This window comes from Macrobrachium rosenbergii, chromosome 46 (assembly GCF_040412425.1).
Source record: "Macrobrachium rosenbergii isolate ZJJX-2024 chromosome 46, ASM4041242v1, whole genome shotgun sequence".
NCBI lineage: Eukaryota > Metazoa > Arthropoda > Malacostraca > Decapoda > Palaemonidae > Macrobrachium > Macrobrachium rosenbergii.
Genome location: NC_089786.1, coordinates 8,760,001 through 8,777,500, shown reverse-complemented (window position 1 = coordinate 8,777,500; position 17,500 = coordinate 8,760,001). Strand labels below are relative to the sequence as shown.

Sequence of the window (17,500 nt, the reverse complement as noted above, 5' to 3'; positions counted from 1 at the left end):
TATCGATATTCGCACACTTCAGAAATTGTGAAAGATGGGGTCACGTAATTTTTAAAATAAGGTTTTTAAAATATCTTTTCAATTGATAATTTTCTCAGCCTTTAGTTTTTTGTTCCTCTGTTCCTGATAAAATTATATATCAAAAATGTTGTAAATTATTAAAATATCTAGGTTCCTGTTAAAAATGTTGTATATTAATATCTACATAATTCAACAATTGATAATTATAGAAATCACCATACAAATTTCTTTAGTTTTTTTTGTTCTGTCTCTGTTCCTGATAAAAATTATATATCAATATTTATAATTCATAAATTAGAGAAATGACAGCATCCATCCCCAAATTTTATATTTAAATTATTTTCCTGTTACAAAAATATTCAACAATGATATATAGACACTATTCTATTTTACCGATAAGAACAGTTGATTTTAACAAAATTCCTATTTCAAAATAGCAGTGAAAAAGCATACTATTTTGTGAAAAAAAATTCATCCTCTATTTCACAGCAGGCTACAAGTGAAAAAGAAATTCATACAATTTTCGGACTAAAACCTGTTTTTTAAAATTCCATTCTCGTACTACAAGTCAAAATGTTACGGTTTCAGAGTCGAAATTCACATTATAAAACCTCTACATCAAGAATTAAAAAATAAGATTTTGCGACTAAAAATATTGATTAAAAAACTGATTCCAAAGTGAAAAATATTCATACAATTTTGAGTTCGAAATCATTACATGAAAAACACACGTGACGAAATCCTTACTTCAAAATACGGATGAACACAAAGTCACACCATTGTAGGAATTACAAAATTCATAACAGAAGAGACGACCCGTGAAACAAAGTCGCACCCCCTAACGTAGTACGAAATAACTTGCCAGCTGGTGGAGGTAAGTGATAAGCTTGACAGAGGACAGAGGCAAGGTAATTTACTTAAAGTATGATAACTCGATGACGTGACGAAGACACGATAACTAATTCCCTACGGCACGATAACTCGTTGAAGAAAGGTACCGTACTTGGAAGCAAAGCGAATTGTTGACAAAGGTATGTAACTCCCAAAGGTACGATAAGTCGATGATGAAGGAACGATGATGTGACGAAGACACGATAAGCTAAATCCCTGCGGCACGATAACTCGTTGACTAAACGTACGGCATCTGGAGGCACGGCAAATTGTTGACAAAGGTACGAAACTCCCGACGATACAATATGTCGATAACGAAGGAACGATGACGTGACGAAGACACGATAACTAATCCCGTACGGCACGATAATAACTTGTCGACGAAAGGCATACGGTGCTTGGAAGCACGGCAAGTTATTGACGAAAGTACGAAGGTTTGAAACACCTGCTTGCAAACTGTCCCAGAAGCTTTTCCTAGGATTGACCAAAACAAATCAACTCGCGAAGATTGTGGTTTTAAAATGCGTCGAGACATTATCTCATTTGATATAAAAATAGGTGGTAGGCAGTGTTTCTCCTTTGGCGTTTGACGTAATGTTTATGCAAATACAAGATACCAGAGATATCACGGCATGTACAAATCAAATCATAATCTCACGGTCGGGTCACGAGATCTAAGCAAATTAAGGTATCCATATCGTAGGTGATTGGAAAATCAAGTGCTAATTATTTTAACGTACTTTTTTTGGAAAAAACTATTTACAGTTTTATAGCTTTCTAAAAATATGATTTTCTTGGAAATTAACAGCATTACCCATTGCTTGTTTCCAAAAATTTTATAGGTCTCTAAAAATTTAGTGATTTTGAGAGAGAGAAAGTATAACAGCATTACTTCTTCACATTGCTTGTTTTCCAAAACTTATTCCTGTAAACTGGGGTATATATGACAAAATATAAAACATGGTCTATACGTAATATAAGCTATTTAGTAGTGTACGTTGTAATGATATATAGAGATAGTATAGGGAAATATATATATATATATATATATATATATATATATATATATATATATATATATATATATATATATATATATATATATATATATATATATATATATATAATATTATTCTATGTATATGTATGTATATGTATATATATATATATATATATATATATATATATATATATATATATATATATATAAATTACAAAATCAAAATTCACGCAAATGATCAATCATCAATATCTACAGTGTTCACTGATTGTAACGGGAGAAAGAACCTCTGTGTTTACATGTGAATATGGACTATCGGTTGTTCGTTCAGCCATACCTACATTCATAATGTCGTCGGCGATTAGCGAACATCTGTTATTGTACCTTTCTGCGCTACATTTATAATGTCGTGGGCGATTAGCGAACATCTGTCATTGTACCTTTCTGCACATTTCCCTAGGCTCCTTTATTTTGTTCTGATACACACTTGAATCTGCGCGGTTTCTGCTTAAATTAAGGTTTGGATTATCTTTATTACTATTATCATTTCTACCTCACATCTTCATTTCTGGGCCCTGGTTCGATCTCTCCCCCCCCCACCTCCCTTGCCTTTCAATTGTCTGGGCTTCGAACCTTTTACTATAATAATAATAATAATAATAATAATAATAATAATAATAATAATAATAATAATAATTTTTTTGTCTATCAGTCATCCTATTAGACTGGGTGTTTTTTTTTTTTTTTTATAGTGTGGGGTTCCGGGTTGCATCCTGCCTCCTTAGGAGTCCATAGCCTATCTCACTATGTGCGCTGTTTCTAGCAGCACACTATTCTGCATGAGTTCTATTATTATTATTATTATTATTATTATTATTATTATTATTCCGATCTCCCTCGTTGCCTCTCTTTTGTTAGTCCTGGGTTTGAACCTATTATTATTATTATTATTATTATTATTAGGTTTGCTTTAGAGACCTTCAAGTAATCTGCACCGACATTTTCCTAATAACTAAGTGACATGATCTGGTTATCATTATTACTGTTATTAGAACGTTAACAGGAAATATCTGCGTAAGGAGAATACCGAGCTTGGAACAATTAAAGGTAACAGAGCATCTAATCCCTTTATCATTTTTGCTACTTAGGAACTATGTAAGAATGTACAGTGTTGAAAACGATCAACTTGACATTCCTTCCCTTGTCTTTTTTTCTGCTGTTAGATTAAAGCTGGCCTTATGCCAGCACGGTAGTTTGCTCGTAAGAGCAGCCCATTCTAGAATCTGGATTTGTTAATTTACGTGTTCCTTGTAGTACGTACGTACCACCTGAATAATGTGGACCTTCGAAGGGAGGGGAGGGGGCATTGGTAGTGGGGGGAGTGATGGCATGAAAGGTAGGGCGATAGACTGAGGTTAGGGGAGGGAGTTTGGTTTTGGAGGAAGGGGGAGGGGAAGGATGATGGCGAGGTGGAGGTGGAGGAGGAGGTGGAAGTAAAGAGATGAAACGCAGGAGCTCCGTACAGAGTTAGAGTCTCTTGTAATACAATATTCTCGGTCTCTGTCTATAACTGTCCGTCTGTGTCTCTCTGGCTCAGTCTGTCTGTCTGTCTGTCTGTCCGTCTCTATACCCCTCCCCTCCCTCCCACCCCCAGTCGCCGCTCTGAGCCAAGGAGAGGAACTCAGGGTATGAAATTAATACTTGTGGAAAGTTAAGACGAGAGAGTTTTGCACAGACTTCGAAAGTGAGTTCGAAAGCCTGTGTTCCTTCAATGGTTAGAGGAGGAATGGAGGAGGAGAGGAGGAGGAGGAGGAGGAGGAGGAGGAGGAGGAGGAGGAGGAGGAGGGAGAGGAAGAGGAGGAGAAGGAGGGAGGGGAGGGGGAGAGGAGAGAGGGGAGGTGGGAGGGGAGGGAGGGTGTGTGGGAGGGGATGTGTGTGTGTGTGTGTCCGAGGCACTCCAGGACTTTGAGACACATTCTCTCTCTCTCTCTCTCTCTCTCTCTCTCTCTCTCTCTCTCTCTCTCTCTCTCTCTCTCTCTCTGCGGGTCTGTTGGGATTTCTGGAGTCCATTAAAAGTTCTTGCCAAGTTGCGATTCCATATGAAGTCTCTGCTTCGACGTCGGTCCCTTCCTCTGACATTACATTATCGTCTGCCTTTTTCTCTCTCTCTCTCTCTCTCTCTCTCTCTCTCTCTCTCTCTCTCTCTCTCTCTCTCTGCCCTCGGACGGAAAGTTAGGCTTGCATGGAATCCCGGAGACCGAGAGCTTCATTTGCTCTGTGGGATTTGCCTGTGTTGCCATCTTACGATTGTATGTATGTATGTATGTATGTATGTATGTATGTATGTATGTATGTATGTATGTATATATATATATATATATATATATATATATATATATTTATATTATTGTGTCGATAGCTAGTAAACCCTCTGATATACTACTAAAAAAGTACTTAACATAATGCCCAATAACTTTCAACTACAAAAGTCCTGAATGTGCTTTAAAATGATTATGAAAAGTCCCTGTAACTTTTCAGCTACAGAAACCCTGGCTGTTAAGGAAACTACAAAATCTGAGATGCCAAAAACAGATCATTCGTACAATTCAGTTCTGCAGGTCACGTGCAACTATTGGTAATACATGTAAAGATCCCGTTTTAACTACAGAACGTAACTTTTAGACACATAAAATTCATTCTCACGAAGCAGTTTTATTGTATTTTCAGTTCGGGTTCACACTTGCTAAAATGTTAACTCGATAAATCACGAAGTGCGTAATAGTGAAAACATCACCTATCCAAAAATATATGACTGAAGAACGGACGTAAATCACACGAATCAGCTACTGAAGTAAGTAGTATATGGACGACTGTGATCAAACGGTATAGTATTCGCCCTAGAGACTTGTTTTTGTTGTTCACGATGAAGACAATTATCAGAAACACGTGGAAAAAATTCAGCAGAAAATAAGGAAGAAATGAAAGAACTCAGCAGAAATTACAGAAGAAAACAAAAACAAAAGTCACGATCATAATCAGCAAAGCAATTCAACTCTCCCCAAAGAAATCCAGGTCAAGAAACAAAAGAGGAATTATAAAAGGCTTGAGTTCAGAATGAAGACGATCATCAGGAAATTTTAAAACCTCAGCAGAAATTACAGAAGAAAAAAATGATTACAGACACAATCAGCGATGCGATTCCGCAAAAAAAAAAAAAAAAAAATCGGGACAAGGAAAGAAACAAGGAATTGTAAAAGCCGTGAGATCCACTTTATCTAGACAGGTACAGAAGAGATCGTAAAGCTCAAACAGGTGTGCCTCATTCGAGAGTCACAGCAAATAAATAAAACGGCGTCAGAAACTACTGATTTACGACGTAAATAAGAAAACACCTGCGAGCCTCGACGCCGCCAACGTATAGAGGCGGTGGCCACTGTCATGTGTTGTCAAAACAATAATTCTTAGCTGTCTCAAACAGTTTTTGTTATAGTAGCACGAACCACGAGTTACTTTCTTTCAGTTTCCTCTTCTCATACTTGATCGCAGGTATACCACAACAGAAAGGAAATATAGACTTTAGGCCAAAGGCCATCCGCTGGAACCTATGAGGTCATTCAACCCTGAAACGGAAATTGACAGTAAGAAGGTTTGAAAGGTGTAACAGGACGAGAACCTCGCAGTTGCACTGAAAAACTGTTAGGACAGGCTGGAAAGTCAGATGGAAGAAAGAGGATATGAACGGAGGTACAGTAAAAGGAATGGAAGAGGTTGCAGCTAGGGGTCGAAGGGACGCTGCAAAGACCCTTAAGTAATGCCTACAGTGCACCACATGGGGTGAATTAACGGCACTATCCCCTTACGGGGACACGTATACAAGAGAAAAATGAGAGAGAGAGAAGAAGAGAGAGAGAGAGAGAGAGAGAGAGAGAGAGAGAGAGAGAGAACTCTCTCACTCAGATAGATAGGAGGAGGAGGATATGCTTTTTTAACTTAAGAAAATCGTTAGGAGCCCCAAACAATATATTACTGGGGCAAGAGTATAGAATTATTCCAAGCCCTCCCAAGGTAGAGAAAAGTTTGGTTTTGGGATATGTAGGGTTGAAGATTTATACTTTTTGGGCCAAAGTTAAGGAACGAGATCCTTTGTAATAACTCTCAACGTCTCTGCGAACTCAGTCTTTTGGTCTTTAGTCTGAACCAGCATCTCTCATTCGACAGCCCTATGGTTTCACTTAGTTCTTATCCTCAAGTACTTAACGTCCCTGCCCCTTGATCAGCCGAATCCTGGTACTATCAGCTGGGGCCAGCTGGTAGTACCTGGATTCGGGCCCCGAGTTCAGATTACTAGCACCAGCTGCCTTGTAGGTTGACACCTTCTTAGGCAAAGGTTAGATCCACAATTCAAAATTGTGGCCTTGTTCAATACGAGCACCAGAAGAATTGGCAGTGGCAGCGGCAGGGATTACTGCCCGGCCCTTTAGGTCAGGGGTCGCCAACCTGCAGCTCAGGAGTCTATGCTGCTCTTTCAAGACACTTGTGCGGCTCCAAACACTGAAAAAATACCTTTTTATCCATTTAAAACAAAGAAATTATGTAATATTCTCAAGACAATATTTGATTAAATGTTAATGTCACTCTATAATTTTTTTTTAAGTAGGCCTACTGAACTATATTCTGGTATTTCTGAAGTACTGCAGATTTTTATTTTAGATCTTAGGAGACCATTTTTGTCTTTGTGGCTCTGCAGTACTGCATTTCTATGATTCTCTAAATAAATGGCTCTTCTAGCTCCTTCTGGGATTTCTACCTCGTAAATGCAAAGACAAAAATCTCCCACATCTTTGAGGCATGTCTTTCATATCCACATCGTATCCATCTGCATTGAATCTCTCTTGCGTCTTCCTAATCAGTAACGAGGCATAGCCCTTTCCGTGCCTTGTAAATTCAGGAAGGGAGTAATAAGAAGCTTTTACCCTGCCCAGAACAAACGAGCTGTGAAATACAAACATGTAAATGTTTTCATACTTTTACGGTCGACTGATTCGTACTTGTAGATATCAGTTAAGAGGGAACACATGTTAGTCCGGTGGACATCATCAGATGTGAGGTGACTTTCCATAAAGGTTAGAGATCAATGTATAAAACCTGAAGAAATGTGCTGCATACGTAATCGCCAGTATGTAATATATATATATATATATATATATATATATATATATATATATATATATATATATATATATATATATATATATTATTATATATATATATATATATATATATATATATATATACATATATATATATATATATATATATATATATATATATATATATATATCTAATTTTTGAACCGATGACCAGTGAAACATTAGGTCAGCATTAGCATACAGTCTGCCGTCTCATAAATCACAGATTTATGAATTGGATGTGAATGTTGGGAATAGAAAATGTTAAAGATGTTGGACAGCTAAGTGCCAAAAGACCCTAGGGAACAGATGTAAAGTGAAAAGCAGAAAGCTAAGAACCTTTAGTTTTACCTACGGTGCACCTAGCAAGACACGTGTAGGTAGTAACGCCTAACAAAGGTTCTCTTCAGTACTCAGAATTTTATCGTTATTATTATACATTAATATTATTTGAGCAACCTGATTGAGGTTCATTGAATCGAAAAAAATACTTCGCTGTCTTTTCTTACCTTTCACTGTTATAATTTGTATACGTCTATATGGCATGTATATTATCATGCATATGTTTTCCTCTTTTAGAAAGTTTTGAAAAAAGCTCATTTATTCCATATACTTCTTTTCTTTATCTATCTCTTTCACTATAAATGCTTTCTATACGCCCCAGCATGTAAGTCACGTATATCATTTAAAGATTGTCATATTTGAAATAAACAGTTATTACCAAGTTCTGTATATAAATTCAATTTATAAAAAGACTGAAAGAAAATTATACTTTGTCATGGACCCATGCGTGTACAGTATATCTAACGTAGACGAGTACTTTGGGTGCACACGAATTTGAGTGCGATCTGATCGGATTCGAGTCTCGGGTTTGTATAAAGACGAATCTTTGAGTGCGCATGTTTGCGTGTCTTGCGCGTGTAACTATGTAGTGAATGCTTGTGTACACTGGCGTTCCAATGTGTTCTTACGCTGTATGTACGCGGTTGCGCGCGTGTGTGTATGCATGTACATGTGTGCGAAAGTTTTAGGTGTGTGTGTGTGTGAATATGTTCCGTTTGCGTGTGTTTCGCTGTGGAAGTAAATAGGACTTCTGTATTTCTCTGTGAAATTAAACAGAACGTTTGCATTTCTCTATGAAAGTGAACAGTACTTGCATATGCTCTGTGAGAGTGATTAGAGAACTCATGTATTTATTTTCTGTGAGAATGAATACACTCGCGTATTTTTTTTTTATGAAAGTAAATAGAACTTGTGTATTTCTCTATGAAAGTAGATAGAAGTTGTGTGTTTCTCTACGAAAGTAAATAGAAGTTGTGTATTTCGCTCTGAAAATAAATAGAATTTGTGTATTTCTCTATGAAAGTAAATAGAAGTTGTGTATTTATGAAAGTAAATAGAAGTTGTGTATTTCTCTCTGAAAGTAAGTAGAAGCTTTGTATTTCTCTATGAAAGTAAATAGAACTTGAGTACTTCTCGGCAAGAGTAAATCGAACATATGTAGGCTATTTCCCTGTGAGAGTAAATAGAGCTTATGTATTTCCCTGTGAGAGTAAATAGAACTTATTATTTCCCCTGTGAGAGTAAATAGAACTTGCTTAACTCTCCATATAAAGATATAATACTTTGGTATTTCCATAAGCGTCTGCTTTTTCGCGAATAAACTTTGTAATGTTTCTACGTGTGTTCTCTTCCAAATAACGTATACGTGTGGGCTCACATGCGTGGTTGACCCGTACATGGGTGTGTGTGTGTGTGTTTGCGCGCGCGCGTACGCAGGCATCCTTCAAGGCCACCGGAAGACGTACGGCAGTGACTTGCGTGGGAAATTATTTCTTAGCAGGTGTCTTGTGCCATCAAGATGGGAGTGTGCGGCGTTTCACGCAATCTTGATTTAGATATATTACCTATTCTGGCGGCATTATAGGGAAGGGAGGAGAGAGAGAGAGAGAGAGAGAGAGAGAGAGAGAGAGAGAGAGAGAGAGAGAGAGAGAGAGAGAGTTAATACTTCTGAGAGAAATGAATGACCTGAAGATTCTCTGGATTGCGAATTTGTCAAGCTTGTAAGAATCACAATAGGAAGTATGCTCAAGAAGTGTGTGTGTGAGAGAGAGAGAGAGAGAGAGAGAGAGAGAGAGAGATGGGGGGGGGGTTGCAACTGGCACGTGCTATGGATGTGCTGAGCGCGTGCTGGATTTTGCTAGCAATCTGTTCCAGTAGGGATCTTGCTCACCTACCAAGACCTTCTTCACGTCATCTTCCAAGGTTCGCCCAGATTTCTTTCCTTTATGTTTTTTTTGTTTTGTTTATTAACGTCATCAACAGAGCAAAACTATTTTTTTTTCTTTTTCCTTTACTCCCATAATGATCATACTTAGTGTGTGTGTGTGTAGAAAGGGTGGGTGGGTTTTATAACTTTCGTCTCTACGGAGGGCCAGGATTGCTTAAGGTGTTTTGTATACGAGTTATATATATTCAATATGCATTTCGCTTATATATTTCGTATGTTCTCATATATATGTGTGTGTATATATATTATGTATATATATATGTATATATATATGTATATATATATAATTATATACAAATTTTGTATATTCGAGTCAGACATTCATTAACATGACTCCCTTCATACCAGTATTTTAGGTCGTCAAACTTCAATCCGTACTAGGATAATCTTTTTAATAGAAAAAAAAATGTATGTTAACGTCTAGCAGACTGACAACGTACACCAAAGGGAGAAATCACCACCGCTATAAAACATAGGTTTTCTTGCATTTTCTTGCAGAGTAATTATTATTTTAAAGGCAATATCATTCTTCAGTATATCACGGCCCCATGCATATCAATAAAGTCGTATCATTATTTGCCTTGTCAAACTGACGTAAAAAAAATCACACGTGTCTACACACACGAGCGTCAGACCAAGCAAAAAGAAACCAAATAATAATCATGGTCTCTTTTTATCTCATAGTATTCAAGTAGGTAAATTAACCTGACCCAAAGAAAATATACAAAATGACGCATCCCCTTCCATTATTCACCAGACCTCAAAAACGTGATCCGCCAAATAATTGCCTGGCGATAACAGACACCTGAATTTGCAGAAATAGCCTACACAAACATTTGCACGCTCCAATCGCTGTTGACTGTAGCAGATAACAGCCTATGATTCTATTCCTCTCCATAAGAGACGAGTTCTCGGAATATCTTTTGGTGTAAAGAATCTTCTAGAATGATATATATTCTCTGAAAAAAAATATTGTCTTCAAAGGATATATATATATATATATATATATATATATATATATATATATATATATATATATATATATATATATATATATATATATATATACCATTTTAATATTAAAATATCTGCAACTAAGTAACAAGAAATCTTTTCCAGAATGATATATATCCTTTGAAGACAAGATTTTTATTGTCTGTCTTCAAAGGATATATGCCATTTTTCTCATTTTCTATCTGCAATTGAGTAACATGAAATCTTCATGACTATTTGACACGCTTTCTCCATCTTTTGATATAAAGAATCACCTAGGATGATATTTATCCCTTCAAAAGGATAAATTCCATTTTTTCTCAAAATATTTGCAACAGAGTAGTATGAAATCTCCATGACTACTTGACCCGTTTTCTCGAAATGAATCGCCAACAATCTTTCCTTTCAATAAATCTTACATTTATCTTCTCCATTCTGACGATCTTCCTTCAAAGGGCAGGTCTGTCTCTACCTGTGAGACTCAAAATATTTTATTTACTTAGTATTCATTTATCTATTTATTGATTTATTTTCATTTTAATTTTTTCGACATCCTAGCCAAAAAATTGGCGTTTTTTATTGATTTATTTTCGAATTTTAATTTTAGCAAGTTAATTATTAATCATAATTAGTGACGAACTTCCCGTTCAGATTTGCCGTCGTAAACCCAGAAGCCAATCTCTCTCCATCTGCCCTGTGTATGTGTGTATGTATGTATGTATGTATGTATGTATGTATGTATGTATGGATGTATGTATGTATGTATGTATGTATGTATGTATGTATGTATGTTGAACGAAGGCACTTTATTCGAATTCTGGGGTAGTTTCGGGGACCTAATGTCTCGACCTTCTCGAATTGAACTGAATATAGAATTTAGGCCAAAGCCAAGCACTGGGACCTATGAGGTCATTCGTCGCTGAAACGGAAACTGACAGTAAAAGGTTTGAAAGGTGCAACAGGAGGAACACCTTTAGCAGTTGCACTATAAATCAGTTTTTAGGAGAGGGTGGAAAGTAAGAGAATATGAAAGGAAGTGCAGTAAAAGGAACGAAAGGGGTTGCAGCAAGGGGACGAAGGCACGCTGCAAAGACCCTTAGGTAATGCCTACAGTGCACCCCGCTACGGGGTTCGAGCTTCTCGAGTATAACCGTCATTTTGTATGGTATGTGTTCCCTAACAATAGTAATAACTGACATGAAAACACAAAATTGAAACGATTCAATTCATCTATTTCCAGAGAGAGAGAGAGAGAGAGAGAGAGAGAGAGAGAGAGAGAGAGAGAGAGAGAGAGAGGGAGTGTTCTTGACAACACCAACAGGTAAAGTGAGGGGAATTCTTGACAACACGTAACAGGTAATAACTGAGACATTTGAATTAAGGACATCATTTAACATATAAACTGTAATAATTTTATATTTGTATATTTTGCTGTCACATTAACTGTGATAATTCATTTAACATACTGAACTGAAGCTTAATTTTCATCAAATTTCCACATATTTCTATAGGAGTTACATAGCTACATAAATTGTGAACACGTGAGCACATCTTACTCCAAACCTTAAAGCAATTCGAATTGTTTGGGAAAAATTCTGCATTACTCAAGACTATTTCCCGGCTTGTTTGATGACAAGGAAAAAAAAACAACCATGATTTATGACCTGTGCCTTCCGGGTCTCATGTAAGAGTCTTCGACCGGCTTTTGTTTTAAGTAAAATACGAAGTTTCTCTCGTATGAGAAACGAAGTTTCTTTCCCTGAGGAATTATGACTTCAGCATTTCCTTTAAGTAGCAGGTTATTGTTGAATGATTTGACAGGGAACGTCTCAAGGGTGCTGCGTTTTTCTCTTGAGTTGCTTTTTGTTTCTCCGTTATTTGGAGAGGTGGCACTGCTGAATGGCGACTTGACTACAGAGGCTCTTTTCACTGAACTTCAAAGAGGCATGACAACTACCTCTTTCCAACCTACTCGGCGAAGAACTATCACTGAATCAATTTAACTATTCGTTGCCCTGTCACTTTTTTCTGCTAAACCTGAGGTCGTAGATGAAGACTTTTGTATCCTGGCAGACTGAGACCAAATTTGCCAGTGACACAAGGTCTTTAGGAAGGACTATCACTACTCTTGATGATAGTTGACAGTGGTTGAAGAATGAGACCATCCTGGTTGTGAACATTTTTACCAAGAGACTCTGAGCTTCAGGAATATTACTTATCTGTGGTTACTGTGGTTAAGGCAAACTGACCAGCAATGTAAGGGTAATGAAGAATCAACAGACAACCTGCTCGACTTTCTCTCTCTCTCTCTCTCTCTCTGATGACAAGTAAAGGTCTTTCTGACCTTTACTTGACATAGTTCAAAAACATGTATCTCAAAACCATAATCTGTCCCACCTTCTGATGGGAGATATCTGTTGTCTGCAGTTCGTTCCAATATTGTTTCCTATTCTCTAAGATATACATTGTAGACTCTGAACCTCTGTTCTCCCCTTTCTGTCCACAATGTTGCGACCATTCCACTTCAACCAGTTACTTATTTCCCAGCTATGTACCTTGTGCAAAGTTATCCAGTATTCTCTAGTATCGAGAGAAAAGATGATTGGGTTTTCTGCTAAGATGACGCTACAACGCTGCTTGAAGGAGGAAAAGTGTTCAGCTTCCACAGCGCACGCTTTCATCTTTCCAAACTTTTAAGTTATCCAGTATTAAAAATACAGGACTTTAGGTGGGGATCAGTGAAATTATTGGCATAGTATATGGCTGGTCCAGCAGAAGTGGTTCACATGGTACCAAGCTTTTATAACTTTATATATTGCAGCCGGACTTATCAGTTGTTACAAATGTCAACTACTAATATCTTATGGGATTCTTTCCATGATGCTAAAACGCCTACTTCAAGCTAATGATAATCAAATCTTCATTAAACCCATTATCAAAAACAAAATGGAATACATTGTCCTACAAAAAAGAGATATCTGATGAACTCTTACAATTGTCATGATTTTCCAAATGGAACAAAACGTTAGGGGTTTTAAAGTAAATAATAATTAATATTCTGAACAAACGCAAAACATTTCTGTTGTTTTTAAATTAGCAGTAAAAAACTGAAAAAATAAACTAATGAAATGATTTTCTTATTAGGTATGTGGCAGAACGACTTCAAAGGCTGCCACCGATACTGCTGAAGACTTGCAGGCTATGTTGGCAATAAGATGATGAAGATTGAAATTGACTGACTTGAAGATGACGATTGTGGTGCCCTTGCAACGCCTTGCAAATTTATTTGTAGTTTAACACAGCCTCACAGTTATTTCTGTATCTCCAGTACTAATACAAAACTGGGCTGCTGGTACATCAGCCTTAGTTACTTTGTTTGTCTCTGCTGCACTTAAAATTACCTTGAACTGTTAGTATCTGCTGCACTTAAAATTACCTTGAACTGTTAGTATCTGCTGCACTTAAAATTACCTTGAACTGTTAGTATCTGCTGCACTTAAAATTACCTTGAACTGTTAGTATCTGCTGCACTTAAAATTACCTTGAACTGTTAGTATCTGCTGATAATTAAAATTACCTTGAACTGTTACTTTGTTTTGTCTGCTGTTAAAATTATTTTGAACTGTTAGTAATCTGATGCACTTAAAATGATCTTAAGCCTCTGTTTAGATAATTAAAACCCAGCTCGTGACATCTTTTTGTATTTCTTGAAAGCCTCTGATGTTCTGTCTACTGTCATGCCTTTCGGATCTCAAGTTCTTTATTTAAAGAAAATTCTTAGTTTCTATCACTGTTTTAATTTTGAAAACTGTCAGGCGTCTACTGTCACCTTTTCAAGGTTTAAAGAAAATTCGTAGTTTCTATCACTGTTTTAAGCCTGAAAACTGTCAGGCGTCTACTGTTACCTTTTCAAGGTTTAAGATTCGCATCTCAAGTCTAAACAAATCTAAAACTTCACTTAGTTTATCATACATATCTTAAATGAATGAAATCAGTAAAATTATCTTATATAACTTAAATTAATGAAAGCTGTCTTCTTAGCTTCTGTGTGTGAGATTTAGCACATTATACTTATTTAATTTCTCTCAAATCGATTTGTTTGTCTGTCTGTCGAAACTTCTCTCAAATCGATTTGTTTGTCGGTCTGTCGAAATGTCTCTCAAATCGATTTGTTTGTCTGTCTGTCGACATTCCTGGCTTTTGTTAAGAAGCTCATCATCGTAGGAGAGCGAACACAATGCTCTTCTTGGCTTGGAGGTGTATGGCTTAATATACCTTCTAGGCCTGTCTCACAAACTGAACGATGTCTGATGATTCCTGGCTTTTCTCAGTCTGATTTACATTAGAATCTCATGTAAATCTTTTCCGTCTCACTGCTTAATTTGTCTGTTTCTACCTGAATCACATTCAGCTCGCTTTGACTCATGTCTGATGGTTGTCTGTTTCTACCTGAATCACATTCAACTCGAATTTGACTCATGTCTGATGGTTAGAATCATCACATTCTTGTCTTTAAAGAGTTCAGAGAAAAATGAAAAGGTATGCGTCGCACAAATTTCCCTTCATGTAGAGTGAATTTGCGTCATCGCTATTACTTCAGTGAGTTTGACAAAACTGAACTTGTTCATGAAATCTGAGCTATCATATTTCTTTGTAATTGGCTCCTATTGTATCGGCTACTATTGTATATATTCTCAGCCCTTACAGTGACAATCGGTTTAATAGGCTACCGTTATTACAGGTCACCACCCACATTTACTCGTAACTGCAAAACTAGAACTTAAAGGTCACAACTGGTTAGATATGTTCTGTTTTATTTCACATTTAACTGCACAACTTGAACCTACTGATTGTAACTGTAAAACTTGAACTAATGTAATACAGTCATTAACACTCATGAATAAAGCCATATTAGTGCCAAAATGTGCATCCCATGTGCATCCTATTGTATATAAATAGAAGTCTTTCTGTGCCCCCATTTTTATGGGAAAAAATTGACTGCCCAACTTGAAAGTGAATTAACCATCAATGAGAATTTTCTGCATGGACAAAGTTTGGATCTTTCCTAGATGAGGCCCAAGAGTTTTTGGGGATCGTTATCTATACCTAATATTTCTTGGGGGTCATTGCCTTTATGATATTTACAGTCTTTTGTTTGTTTTTACGGTAATCCCCAACGGGCTTGTACTAAACATGCCGCAACGGTGGATACATATCGGGTTTAAAAACCCGTGGGGGTCACTATCTAGGATTAAGATCCCAAAGTCAAATATTAAAAGTAAGACCTAAGATATACAAAGAACAAGTCTGTGTTCATTGTCGAACATGGAAACGTGTACTTTGAAAGCACCTGAACAGTGGCAATAAGGCTAAAAGCACGGGCCGTGAGTCACACAAAAATTAAAACAAAAACAACAAATTGATGTTAACTGCCAAACATAGAAATAGATACCTTAAAAGCCTCTGAATCCCACGACGATCACAGCAAACCAGTATAACTGATGTTCCAAAATATAATAATAATAAATTAGACTTAATCAGCACTTCTACCCAGTCCCACCTCCTACCATACAAAAGCTATAACGTTCAGAAAATAGATATAAAGATTTAATTACTCAAAAACTAGATAACAACCAAATAACGAAGTTGGCCATCCCTAAACCAACGTAAACAGGAATGGGAAGAGAGCAGATGGACCACAAGAGACTACACTAGGTCGTCATGGACTGTTAACTGTAGAGAAAAACAGAGGTGTGGGTCAAGAGCTATCGTAATTACGGGTCAGATTGTCCTACGAGGTCAACAAGGGAGGGGTGGGTGGGGAGGGGAGGAAGGGGTATTCACAACGCTAAACCGGAAGATGGATTCATAGGGTCATAACAACATCACGCTCAAATGGGATTACGGTGAGGTCGCAGTGAGGTCATTTTCGCTTCATTTTTGGAGATGAGCTGAATCCTGGAAGATCTTATATAAACTATATTCAAATGGACTTTAGGTATATCACAAAATACCTAAAGTAAAGTAAAGTAACTGACGAGGTCTATAGAAACTTACAAAATACCTAAAGTAAAGTAATTATTTGACAAGGTCTAAAAGAAACCTTTCAATTTAATGAAAAAGTAAAATAAAGCTCTAAAGAAACTTCTCAATTTAATGAAAAAGTAACATAAAGCTTCTCAAAAACAAAAATAAAGGTAAAGGAAAAATAAAGTAAATTCGGTATTTAAAAAAGGGTTTTCTAGAGGAAACAAAAAATTAAAGTTATTCTGAAGCAGACAACACAACCTAGTACTCTGGACCTATAAAGGTAAAGGAAAAATAAAGTAAATTCGGTATTTAAAAAAGGGTTTCCTAGAGGAAACAAAAAATTAAAGTTATTCTGAAGCAGACAACACAACCTACTCTGGACCTATATAGACAAAGTAAAATGTAGAAAGTGTATATGTATATGCGCGCTCGTATATATTTATATATACACTTCTATGAAGGTGCTTAAAAGCTGTCCTCACAAAGACCTCGTCTTGATATAGCAGTCAATAAATAGTTCGTGCGACAGTTGGCTGACGTTCTTAGAGCTTACTGGTCCAAAATATATACACGCGTGTGAATATATTATGAATATGAATGGCAAATGCCAGATTATGTCTGAAAACGTCGGTGACGTAATTTCTTCGACAGACAGAGACCTGGCTAATGAGAGAAAGTGACCAGAGGGTCTCTCTCTCTCTCTCTCTCTCTCATCGTCTGGGCATGCAAGTGTCGTGGATGAATAAGCAATCATCACCAGACGCTTCCTCGATCGTCCCCTTGAGTGACCAACCACTTGGAGGAGGAGGAGGAGGAGGAGGAGGAGGAGGAGGAGGAGGAGGAGGAGGAGGAGGAGGAGGAGGAGGAGGAGGAGGAGGAGGAGGATGGAGGTCTCAGCCAGGTGTTGCAGAATCATCAAGCCTTACTCCTTCAGGAAGCTCGAGTCTGGACAAACAGTCTAAGGTTTCCTTCTCATTAAGCCAAAAGCAGGTATCCCTTACCTGTCCAGCCCACCTCTTCTTCTTCTTCTCGTCCTCGTCTTCTCTCCTTCGCCTTTCCTTTCCTTCCTTTTGCTTGTCTCCTCTC

General features: G+C 37.1%; 1 protein-coding gene and 1 long non-coding RNA gene across 7 annotated transcripts in view; one reads left to right on the top strand and one right to left on the bottom strand.

The window, feature by feature from the left end:
• LOC136830190 (uncharacterized) overlaps positions 1–13,941 on the top strand; it is a 137,958-nt gene extending 124,017 nt beyond the window's left edge. The window contains exon 3 of the long non-coding RNA XR_010850592.1: positions 13,529–13,941. This is a non-coding gene — a long non-coding RNA (uncharacterized lncRNA). The remainder of the gene's footprint in view (positions 1–13,528) is intronic.
• The window catches only part of pros (prospero), a 1,677,936-nt gene that overhangs the window by 70,047 nt on the left and 1,590,389 nt on the right, over positions 1–17,500 (bottom strand). The window lies entirely within an intron of this gene.